The sequence below is a fragment of the Sceloporus occidentalis genome, unplaced genomic scaffold (genome assembly GCF_023333645.1).
Source record: "Sceloporus occidentalis isolate IW3139 unplaced genomic scaffold, rSceOcc1.0.p SCAF_2, whole genome shotgun sequence".
Classification (NCBI taxonomy): domain Eukaryota; kingdom Metazoa; phylum Chordata; class Lepidosauria; order Squamata; family Phrynosomatidae; genus Sceloporus; species Sceloporus occidentalis.
Genome location: NW_028316982.1, coordinates 186,284,901 through 186,297,455, shown reverse-complemented (window position 1 = coordinate 186,297,455; position 12,555 = coordinate 186,284,901). Strand labels below are relative to the sequence as shown.

The following is a 12,555-nucleotide window of genomic DNA, read 5'->3' as shown; positions in this document are numbered from 1 at the left end:
TCAAACTATTTAATTCCCATGCTCTACACTGGGAGATTTTAGTGCTCGAGATACCGTACATGTTTCTCTTGCAGAATGAACTCTCTCTCCCTCTCTCTCACACACATACAAACAGACCTGCAATGTCACCTAAATAGGTGTAGAAAATGTCCTTAAATATCATTTGTTATGTCTAAGTAAATGTACTGGTTTTTCTACCGTGGTTTTGTTTTTGTCCCAGCCAAAGTAACAGAAAAGTAAAGGTTTCCCCTTTGACAAAGTTATCAAGTTGTGACTGACTGTAGGGGATGGTGCTCATCTCTGTTACTAAGCTGAATAGCCAGAGTTGTCAAAGATGAATGAGACTACGTGTGAAAGGGATCTGGGAGTCCAAGTAGACCACAAATTGAATATGAGTCAACAGTGCGATGCGGCAGCTAACAAGGCCAATGCGATTTTAGGCTGCATCAATAGAAATATAGTGTCTGGATCAAGGGAAGTAATAGTCCCACTCTATTCTGCTCTGGTCAGGCCCCACCTGGAACATTGTGTCCAGTTCTGGGCCCCACAATTTAAGAAGGACATTGAGAAACTGGAGCATGTTCAAAGGAGGGCGACTAAAATGGTGAAGGGTCTGGAAACCATGCCCTATGAGGAATGACTTAGGGAGCTGGGTATGTTTAGCATGGAGAAGAGAAGGTTAAGAGGTGATATGATATCTCTGTTTAAATACTTGAAGGGATGTCATATTGAGGAGGGAGCTAGCTTGTTTTCTGCTGCTCCAGAGATTAGGACTCGAAGCAATGGATGTAAGCTACAGGAAAAGAGATTCCACTTCAACGTTAGGAGGAACTTCCTGACAGTAAGGGCTGTTCAACAGTGGAGCAAACTACTTTGGAGTACAGTGGAATCTCCTTCCTTAGAGGTTTTTAAACAGAGGCTGGATGGTCATCTGTCGAGAATGCTTTGATTTAGATTTCCTGCATGGCAGGGGGTTGGACTGGATGGACCTTGCGGTCTCTTCCAACTCTATGATTCTATGATTATGTGGCCAGCATGACTGCACAGAATGCTGTTACTTTCGCACCGAAGTGGTATCTATTTATCTACCTGCATTTTTTCAACTACTAAGTTGGCAATAGCTGGGACTAGTGACAGGAATTCACTCCATCACGTTGTGCTTGGGCCTCAAACTGCTGACCTGCCGACCTGCCATCAGAGTCAGCAACTTAACCACTGAGCCACTGTGTCCCAAGTTCCATGCTTTCTGGGCAAAGCAGAAGTGGCATGTTCTGGCTTTTCAATAGGCTGCTCCCATTTAAAAGAAATCCAATTTTTCTGCCGGGGGGGGGGGGGGGAGTTGTACTGGAATTCATTGGAGTCAGGAAATATCACACAATATACATTTTGTATTACCTTATTTGATCTAATTTGAGTTTACTTTTATTTCATCCTTTGTTTTCTGGCTCTTGGATTTTGGGTGCTGTACACTTGATGCTGCACACCCAATCTCTTATTTAAACATGGGGCACATTAATATCCTTCATGGTATAGTAGTTTGAGCACTGAACTATGACCCTGGAGATGAGGGTTCAATTCCTTGTGCAGCCATGGAGATCCGCTAGGTGTCCTTGGGCAAATCACACACTCTCAGCCCCAGAAAATGCAGTGGTATCAGTCTTAGGGTTGCCATAAGTTGGAAATGATTTGAAGGCACACAACAACAACAATACATTTGGACCTCTCATTTGAGGTGAGAAATGCATCACAGTGCAAAAATGCAAGTTTGTACATTCTAGTGCACAAGGGCTAATACAATTAAAACCAAAATTCTTGTCTGTGCCTGGGTAGACATAAAGTCAATGTGGATAATTTTGACTAGATAATTGCAAATGAACTAACATGCAGGTATCCAAACAAATGAGCATGGCAATATCTTTTAATATGTTTGATAAGTGGAAACAAGAGGAAAGAAATCTGGATTTTTGGGGGTAATGTGGTAGAAATTGTGATGGAAATTGTGGGAACTGGATCCACAGAGCCATCCTGCTGCTTCTAGTTGACAGTATTGGTTGGTTGACAATATGTTTTGGTTATTTGGGGGTGAAGAGACAATAGTCTAATCCAGTGATACCTAAACGTTGACCTTCCAGATTTTTGGACTTCAGCTCCCAGAATTCCTGACTATTGGCCAGACTGGCTGGGGCTTCTGGGAGCTGAAGTCCAAAACACACGGAGAACCAAAGTTTGGGAATTACTGGTTTAATTCATGCTGCTAAAGCCTGTGGTAGATCAAGAGGACATAAGAGAAATAGTCCATTGGAACCAGCAACCTGTTTTACAGCAGTTAATCAGTTGCCTTTGAGTACTTTCAAGAAGGAGCGCCATCACATCCTCCTACTTGTACTTCAACAATTTTTATTGAGAGGTATGCTGTCTCAGTTACTGGAGATAGTGTGTGTGTGTGCCTTCAGATTTCATACTTTCCTTTATCTACATTGAATCCACTAGCTAGTTTCACTAGATGATCCCCAGGAAAACAGAAAATTTCAGGAAAGTGAAGAAAGAATATAGTAGGGTAAAAAATTATATTGGTAGGAAAACCTACACCTAGATTGAGCACCAAGCAAAAATTTTAAAATCCCTTTTCTAAATATGCTTAGCAAAGGCTCTGTCCCATAGAAACTATTTTCCATATCATGACCCCAAGAAGAACATGAATCTGTACTCTTGAAACTGCGATTCCTCTCTTTTAAAAACTGCAAAATAGTCTTTGGGTATAGCTAAATAATTGTTTACTAGATTATGAAGTCATGTTTCAGGAATTCCAAAAACCGTTTTAGAAATACCTGCTACTGTTTCAATTATCTCAATTCAGTGAGTAGTGCTGTTTTCTCTCAGTGGGTTATGAAACATTAATGATATTTCCCAGCAGGGGCCTTGTTGAATGATGCAAAGGAAGAGAAATTTCCCCAACAGAACACACCAAAATTAGAGAAAACTTGCAAGTTATTGTAAGTTCTATAATCATAGTGGGTAAATTAACAATTGATTTAACAACAAGCCAATTTGTTTTTAACCCAGGATTTCATTGACTGTTCCCTTTAAGTAGTTACAGGTAACCTTTTAATATTTATCTTAATTTTAAAATATCTTTCTCAAAGTATCCCCTCATCAGCTACTTTCCACAGCTTAAATCCAATTGTTAGTTTCAACTAGAGCAGACACATTGTATCAATAGATCTTATTTTGATTTGCTGAGTTTCTATTCATTCAGTGACTAGTTAGCACTAACAATGGGATTTAGGTCCATGGGTTTTGTGAATCTGCCATTGTTTTGCCTCTGCATCTTCCCCATCCTTCTTTCTTTCCCTTGTTTACTCAGGACATCTGGAGCAGAGATGGGCTATGTGAAGTCAAAGGCTTTTATGATTGACATCCAGTTTTTTGTGGGGTTTTGGTTTAGGACAATTGCAGGGTATGTAGCACTGTTAACCAGTTAAAGAAGTAAAAGTAATTTGAATCAAAACTCTTCAGTCAGTGAGAATGTATGAATAGGTGCGCTGGAGTCAGTCTTCACTCTTCCTCCACCTCCTTCCAGCCTTTCTGTATTTGAGAACATCAAGTTTGTGCAAAGGGTGCTGTCTCAGCTTTGGTTTGCACACTCAGCTCACTTTGGTGCACTGCAGATCAGTGTTCTCTCCCTGCTTCTTTTGAATGTATGCTGGAGCAATGCCCAAGCAGCACTTACTGTCTGAATACAGCAGGCAGCCGGGAATGTAGTGGGAACAGCAGCTACACAACAACCAAACTCCAAGAAACTGGACTAGAAACAGATAGGCCAGGTAAATCTCAGTTTCCTTCTTAATCTGTCTCCCTTTCTATAAACAGAACTCCTCCAAGATTCCCCAGCTGACCATATCCTTTTTTCCAGTTCCTGCCCTGTACATCTACAATCCTATGTACACAATGATGGCAAGGACTGTTGGGACACCATTCTAATACTGACTGTGGAGGGTTTGGCAAAAACAAATAAACAGATTACACAGCTATCACAACATGGAATAATTATTAGTTTTCTTAGTTTATATTTTTCCTCTGTGAGTTTTTATGAAAATGACACCAAATCTCTTCATTTTCAGGAATGAGAAAGAGGCCATTCAGAGAAAAACATGTTTTGGCTCCTGGATTCAAGAGCAATTATTATATTTTCTTCCACCTGTCATGACAAGAATGCACTTATTTTCCTCAATACATAAAGCAGCTTATGTATGAATGGCATGGGCATTTTATACCTCCATCCCTGCTCATAAAATGCAATATTTTACTGTAACATTCATTATGCTGTCAATACTGAATACTCCCCATGTCTAATAGCTACATGGCAGGTAGAAATGACATAATTTTCTATGCTGAGGTGGGCAGTGTGTGATACTGAGTCCTCTCAAGGGTGCTTTTGCAACTTCAGAGCCCCCTAGATGCACCTCTTCTGCTCGCCAAATAACATCTCTGGAAGTTTCTAAGAGCAGATTCTAATATTTTCAGCAGTTTGCTCTTTCCAATATTTAATTTTAGATGTTTTACAAAGAGGTTTTCTGGCCACTTCTGTTTTTTTCTTGGAAGGAATCATTTTTTCAGTTCATGCAGAGCCTGGGAGGTACAGAATATTGGTCCCCACCACTGCTTTGAATACTGGGAATGAAAGCATCCCTGGAACTTGGCTGGTGCTAATAGTTGAGAATATCATTCAGTTCATTCTTAGTGAGAACTTCCCAAAATGCATCTATTTCTTCAAAAATTCAGTGGAGAGATGGAACAATCCAAAGGTGGGAGAAAGTGGAAGTGACAGAGCCATCTAATCCTAGCCCTACCCAAAGTAATAACTACATGAATGAATTAGCAGTCATAAGGATATAATGTAGCCCAATGTCCTTTCAGGTCTGAACTAGGGGTGAGGAGTGCATGGCTTCCCTTAGTGTTGTCCAACAGCTGGTCCCATAAGCCCCAACCAGCACATCATATGAACACGTTGCCATCCAACAACATAGAGAGGCACAGATCCATTCCTAGCCTTAGTTAAATGGGAATTATTCCTATGCATTTATAGTATTCCATACTATGTCACAATCTTCATGCGGCCAAAAGGTTCATAATTATACATAATTTCTTGTGCTGTTGCTTCCACTTACCTTGGTGTTCCACAGACTATTCTGTTTCATTACTGCCCCATTTTCCTCTCATCTTATATCTGGCCTTGTCTGTGGCTGGAAGAGAGAGCAAAAAAGAAACTCAGGGACAGCAGTAAGTTCTTGTTGTATCAAAAGAACCCATCTACATCAAGGTCTTCCTCACTATTTCCTGTTAAGTTTCATTTCCTGCTTGAGAACAGTGCTTTAACTGCTCAAGAGGAACTTGAAGGAAGAGAACATATTTGTATATGACTGCATAGAAAGTACTCTTGATTTGTCTGGACTAAGGTTAGACACAATTACATTTTAATAGCTCCCTTAGTTGCTTCTGGGGAATTTTCCAAAGTGACCTTGGCTTAATAGTCTTCACCATAATGCTCATATTGTCATCTCAGTCAAGTTCAAGAAGAGGCATTATAGAAAAAATGACATGGGTCTAATCTACACTGCAGAAATAATGCAGTGTGAAACCGCTTTAACTGCCCTGGCTCAATGCTATGAAGTTCTGGGATTTATAGTTTTGTGAGATATTTTGCATTCCCTGTCAGAAAGCTCTGGTGCCAAAAACAAACTACAAACCCCAGGATTCTATAGCATTGAGCCATGGAAGTTACAGTGGTGTCAGACTTCATTATTTCTGTAGAGCAGATTAGCTCACAACTAGCATTGCAACTGGCAGCTATATTGTATTTCCTTCCACAGAACCAAGTAAATAGCCTAGCTAAGGATGAGGACAATGGTCCAAAACACACTGCAGGAATAATCCAGTTTGAGACCACTTTAACTGCCCTGACTCAGTGCCAGGGAATCATGAGAACTGTAGTTTTATTGTGGTTCCAGAGCTCTTTGACAGAGAAGGCAAAATGCCTCACATATCTACAGTTCCCAGAATTTCCCTAGCATTACGCCAGGGCAGTTAAAGCAGTCTCAAACCAGATTATTTCTGCAGTGTTTTGGACCAATGTTCAGATAAGGTTCAAAAATGCTGATTAATATGGGGTTCTAGATGTCTAATGTTGGTTAAACAAACTTTAATGCGTTTCTTCCTGACATTTTGCCAGCATCTGTGGCTGGTATCTTCAGAGAATGCAAGCATTCTCTGAAGATGCCAGCCACAGATGCTGGTGAAATGTCAGGAAGAAACTCTTCTAGAACATGGCCACATAAGCCTGAAAAACCCACAAAAAACTATGGATGCTGGCCCTGAAAGCCGTTGACTTCACAAACTTTAATGCCTTCATTTCCTTTGTATTGCATACTTTGGTTCACTATTGCATGCAGCAATATAAGTGTCAATAAATAGTCATGTAAGGACATCTTCAGCCATCTTCTTGATGGTGTCCAACTTTTTGAAAGTGTCCAAATATCCTAAGTGTGCAGATGGTTAAGTGCCCAAACACATATGCCTAGAGAAATTTCATGTTTATATGAATGAATGCATATTATATTGGTTGCTTCTAGATGAGACTTTTCATGTGACATGGAATTTTATAGAATGCCTTTCCATGGAATTTTATGGAAAGTCTAAACCTTTTTCTTTTTTAAGTCCACTTAATGTCATCTTTATTTTGTGGATCTCATATATTTCCCCACTGTTTATTCTGTTGTTTTTCTTACTAGTAAAAAAGGGTTAAAGGTTAAAAAAAAAAGGAGAAAGAATCAGAGTAGCAGCACAATGCCTTTTGACTGTCTGGACTGCCAGGATGTGATTTCTTACTGATTTTCACAGACGATTTGTTTTTGAAGTTGAGCTATGGATACACCACAAAAGAACAAGATCAGATTTGTGATCTTGAGGAATGAGTTGGATAGAGGTGCTCAGCTGCTGATATTTTTAAATGCATTTTTTGAGCTTTAAGACTGTTTCTGAAAATACACTCTAGTTTTGCAAGGTTCCTGTTGTCTGGTTAGGGCAAATGGAATGGAAAGAAGCTTCTCTCCATTTTTAGTGAGATGAAATAGCATTTTGTATTTCACATGGAAGTCCAGTAACCTTGCAGTAGATAATTTACAACATGCAAAACCTAAAATTAATCAGTAATGGTAAGAACAAAGGACATCTTTTTCAGAAGTCATTTATCAAAGGATGGTCTCAACAGAAAGATAGTATTTAATAGATTGCTCTCATAAGGTTCATCATTGAAATATAACATTTCTATCTAGGTGGTATCTCTGAAGTATCAAACTAAAATACGTGATGAAGATACAGCTGGAAGCACAGTAAGAAATTATGGATATAGATGTAGGTGTAGGTATACAGAAATATATAAAAACTTTTAAAGGATAGACATGGCTGTACAAGTCAAGAATCTCTCTTTTTCAAGTAACAGGTTCAACCTGAGAGTATTCTTTCAGTGGAAGCCATTTCTATGAATGACTTTAGCTGCCCCAGCTTCTTGATCTTCATGCAAAATTAACTACAACTCATCAAAATTTCATGGCCTATAAACCAAGGAACGTCAGCTTTGTACCACCCAGATGAATTACCAAAGTGTGACCATGGCATTTAGGAATAAACCGCAATGGGAGAAATAGGTTGAAATGTGTCTGGGGTCTGTGATGAGGTAAACGTTTTGGTGTAAAGGTGACGAAAAGCAATTGTATGTAACATGCAGACTGGAATTAACATTTCAAGGAATTAGAGAAGGGTTTGACAAGCAATCCATGGAAGAAATTTTTAATACATTATAGGAGGTTTTAGAATAGATGGTTTCATAAGAACCCAGGCCTGACAGTCAGAATCAAACACATAATTTTTACACGTGACATGGAGAGTCCCTGTAGTGATATCATACTAATATTAGAGTACACTAATTAAAATGAGCTAAATATTTAACCTGGATAAGAAATGTTTTAGAAGCTCTGTTGTATTGCTAGGATTGAGATTTATATAATGATATATAATTATTAGACTTTAGAGTAAACACCATATCATTAAAAAGCTCAGGCTTAAGCTCAATCAGGAGTAGAACCTTGGTGTCCTGCCTTACCTTGTCTAGCTGACCGAAAGAGGCAGGAATTCAGAGTCAAGACTGCAAAACCTTGGCAAGTATCAATTAAACAACAAAAAGGGTTAAGCATAAACGTAAAATAGAGCCCTGGTGGTGCAGTGGTTAAATGCCTGTACTGCAGCCATTCACTCAAAACCACAAGGATGCGAGTTCAAGACCAGCAAAAGGGCCCAAGCTCGACTCAGGCTTGCATCCTTCCGAGGTCGCTAAAATGAGTACCCAGACTGTTGGGGGCAAATTAGCTTACTTGCTAATTAGCTTACTTGCTGTTCACTGCTATGATCTTTGGAATAGCGGTATATAAATAAAACAAATTATTAATTATTATTACTCTAAAGTCCCCAGCCATGAGGGTGTGAGGCATCTAGTTCCTTTTAAAGAGCCTCAGCGTGCCTCAGCTGTTGTCTGTTAGCTCTCGTCTTGGCCTCCAGCTGAAAGGAGCATCTTAATGATTCCTTGACTTATCTATCAGAAGGTCCTGGGATTGGGATGGTAGGATCTACTGCTTCATCCTCAGGGTCCTGCTTGCCCTGGGTGACTGCAGGGAGGTCCCCCAGCCCAAAGTCTGTCTCTGCCTCAGACTCAGACCCCCTCTCCTCCTCAGACCCAGGGCAGTCCATGACACCTGGGGTGCTGTGTGCTAGTCTACCCCTATGCACAATCTCAGTTATGATCTTGCTGTGTTGCCTGTTCACTTTACTAGTCAATATGGTATGGCTGACAGTGAGGGGGATGAGGCTGGCAGGCACTGAGATGTAGTAGTGAGACCAGTGTGGGGCCCTCTGCATTTTTGCAATGGAATGTTGTATTTAACACCTCAAACCATCTCATGTAGAATTTGGCCCATCTTTAACACTCTAGGATTGCTAGGTCAGAACTATCCCAGGCTTATTCAGGGCCAAACCTGAGACCTCAGGATAACCCCTTGTAAGTCATGGGGGTTGACCTTGCTGATGCTACTGAGTATGATACTTTAAGCATCAACTCCAATTGCATGGAGTGTGTCATTCAAATAAAAACACAAATTTTAAGAAACAAAGAAAAATATGCATACAAACATACATTTTAAGGTAATGCTCTCATCCTCAGATTTCCCCCATCTCTGCATAGCAGAGAAGGACCATGCCCTGATACTCAGGATTGGGCCCTAAGTTCAAGCAATTATAGGGAAAAAACACCCCCCCCCTTTTTTTTATGGAAACCATGTTTTGGACCATAGTTTACAAAAGAAACAAAACCTCATTGTAAACCCCTGTAGACAGAACAGAGGATGCTGTCCAAAATTATAAGAAACACAGACCAAATAACATCCCATTAACCTAGAGTCTTTTATAAACAACCAGAAACAGTAGCCTTTGACCAAAGGGCCAAGACTGGATTTAGCACCAAGACATCCCCAGAATCAATGTACTGCACTCGTAAGTGAGGACACAGATTTATTAAAATGGAGTGGGGAACAAGGGATAGCTATTTACAGGTCAAGAAAACACTTGTTGGAAAATGAACTATAATCAGGCAAAAAATAACAAGACAGAATATAAGGCATGATCTCATAGCAGAGAAATAAAGCATACATTGTTATTATTATTTCTATATTTATACCCCGCCTTCCTCCCAGTACAGGGACTCAAGGCGGCTTGCAAATCTAAAACATTTCAAGTTAAAACACTATAAATATGCAAAATACAAGTTTAAAAAACAATTAAAGAATACTAACAATTAAAACCTTTACATTTTTAAAATTTAAAACTTTAAAACAAAAAACAAAACAAAACAGCATCCTGGTTATGTGAAAGCCTGGAAGCATAGAAACTTCTTTACTTGCTGCCGGAAGGACAGCAGGGATGGAGCCATCCTGGCCTTCCTTGGGAGGGAGTTCCAGAACTTGGGAGCAGCCACTGAAAAGGCCCTTTCTCTTGTTCCCACCAAACACACCTGAGATGGTGGTGGGACAGAGAGAATGGCCTCTCTTCATGACCTCAATATTCTTGTTGGGCATGTACAGGGAGATACAGAACTTCATATACCTTGGACCCAAGCCATATAGGGCTTTATAGGTTAAAACCAGCGCTTTGAATTGTGCCTGGAAACAGACTGGCAGCACATAGAGCTATTGCAACAAGAGAGTTGTATGTTCCCTGTAGCCAGCGCCAGTTAATAGCCTGGCTACAGCTCTTTGGGCCAGCTGAAGTTTCTGAATACTTTTCAAAGCAGCCCCATGTAGAGTGCATTACAGTAATCCAAATGGGATGTAACCAAGGCATGTATCACCGTGGCCAGGTCTGACTTCTCCAGGAATGGGTGCGGTTGGTGCACAAGTTTTAGCTGTGCAAAGGCACTCCTGGTCACCACTGATACCTGGGCTTCCAGGTTCAGAAGTACCCTCAAACTACAAACCTGAGTTTTCAGGGGGAGTGTAACTCCATCTAACACGGGCTGAATCCCAATTCTTGGATCTATCTTTCAACTGACTAGGAGCACCTCTGTCCTGTCTAGATTAAGCTTCAGTTTGTTTGCCCTCATCCTGTCCATTACAGCAGCCAAACAGTGGTTTAGTATGGAAACAGCTTCCTTGGAATTAGGTGGAAAGGAGTGATAAAGCTGGATATCATCTGCATACAGGTGACACCTTACTTCAAAATTCCGGATGACCTCTCCCAGTGGTTTCATGTAGATGTTAAAAAGCATAGAGGACAGGACTGAGGGACCCCACAGGCCAATAGCCAAGGAGTTGAATAAGTATCCCCTAGCACCATCTTCTGAGAATGCCTCTCCAGGAAAGAGCAGAACAGTACCTCCAAGCCCTATCCCAGAGAGATGGCTCAGAAGGATACCATGGTCGATGGTACTGAAAGCTGCTGAAAGGTCCAGCAAAACCAACAGGGACACATTCCCCCTGTCCCGTTCTCTGCATAGGTCATCCACCAAGGTCACCAAAGCTGTTTTTGTCCCATAACCAGGTCTAAAAACAGACTGACATGAATCTAGATAATCCATCTCATCCAGGAGTTGGGAAGCCATCACACGCTCCAGCACCTTGCCCAAAAATGGGAGATTGGAGACTGGTGTGTAATTATCTAGTAAAGTGGGATCCAGGGAAGGTTTCCCCCCCCCTGCAAAAAAAAAAAGGTCTTACCACAGCCTCTTTTAGGCATGTTGGGACCCTGCCTTGCTGTAAAGAGGCATTAATCACTTCCCTCACCCATTCCACCAGTCCTCCTCTGGCCTGTTTAAAAACCCAGGAAGGGCAAGGGTCTCATATATATATATATAGTGGCTCTCATCTCTTCAGGAATCCTGTCCACATCCTCAGGTGCACAAATTGAAACATATCCATCAATACTGGACAAGCAGGAACCAAGGTTACATCCACTGACACTGTATCAACTCTGGTGTCTAAGTCAGAGCAAACCCGAGTGATTTTTATCAGCAAAATGAGTATGAGACAGCACACACCAAGACAGGTATTAATGGCAAACACACAATTATGCTGTACAAATGCAGAAAGTGACCTAAATCCTGTTGCTAGTTCCAATTAGAGGAGAGCAATTGGATTCACCTACATGTGTAGTAGGTTGCACTGTTGCTCTGTTGATCAACCTCTCACCTCCCTATAGCAGAGTGGCAACATGACAAGGCCTGGGCCCTGCCTGTCATGGACTGCCATTCAGCTGTGGGGAGGAGGTGGGCTGAGCAGGCTTTCACACTTTCACAGAGCCCCTGTAAGGAGCCCCTGCAGTAGTATCAGTGGGTCTACTCTAGTTGGGACTAACCAATAGGTTCTCAACCAATGTGTGAAGCAAAAAGCATGGGTCATGGGAAAGGTAATTAACTAACCAGGAAGCAAAAAGCCTTCAATATTCTAGGACAGTCAACGTTCCCCATACCATCTTTCTCATTTTGTTTTCCACTTGAGAACACTCCTGTCCCCTGGCTGACATTGGGATCAGAATGAACAGCGTTGCTGCAGAGTTAATGAAGGTAATAGGCTTGAAACCAGACTCTCACCCCCCCCCCCCAAACATCCATTTTTAATGACAGAACCTGGAAAAGTCTCATAGGCGGGGTACAGACCACCAGAAAGAGGCACCTTCCCGGCGCCTCTCTTTGCTCTGCAGGTGTGCTGCAGCAACCAAATTGTGCGGCGCTGCTGTGGAGCAAAAAAGGAGTGCCTGGAAGCGGCTCCTTTTTGCGGCGACACTGCAAAGCGCCAGAACTGGCGCAGTGATGGCGCAGCTGTGACGTCACCATTACGCACTGCATCTGGTGGGTGCGCCGCACCTGTGGCGCCTTCCTCACATGCAAGGGTTGCCGGGTGTGTGGGTGCTCTGCCCACCAGGCAACCCTCGCATGTGATGAGGGCATCGCAAAGGCCC

At 41.6% G+C, this 12,555-nt stretch overlaps 1 long non-coding RNA gene across 1 annotated transcript in view; it reads right to left on the bottom strand.

Moving 5' to 3' along the window:
- The window catches only part of LOC149319457 (uncharacterized), a 193,801-nt gene that overhangs the window by 111,134 nt on the left and 70,112 nt on the right, over positions 1 to 12,555 (bottom strand). Inside the window, exon 2 of the long non-coding RNA XR_016279863.1 lies at positions 5,169 to 5,243. This is a non-coding gene — a long non-coding RNA (uncharacterized LOC149319457). The remainder of the gene's footprint in view (positions 1 to 5,168; positions 5,244 to 12,555) is intronic.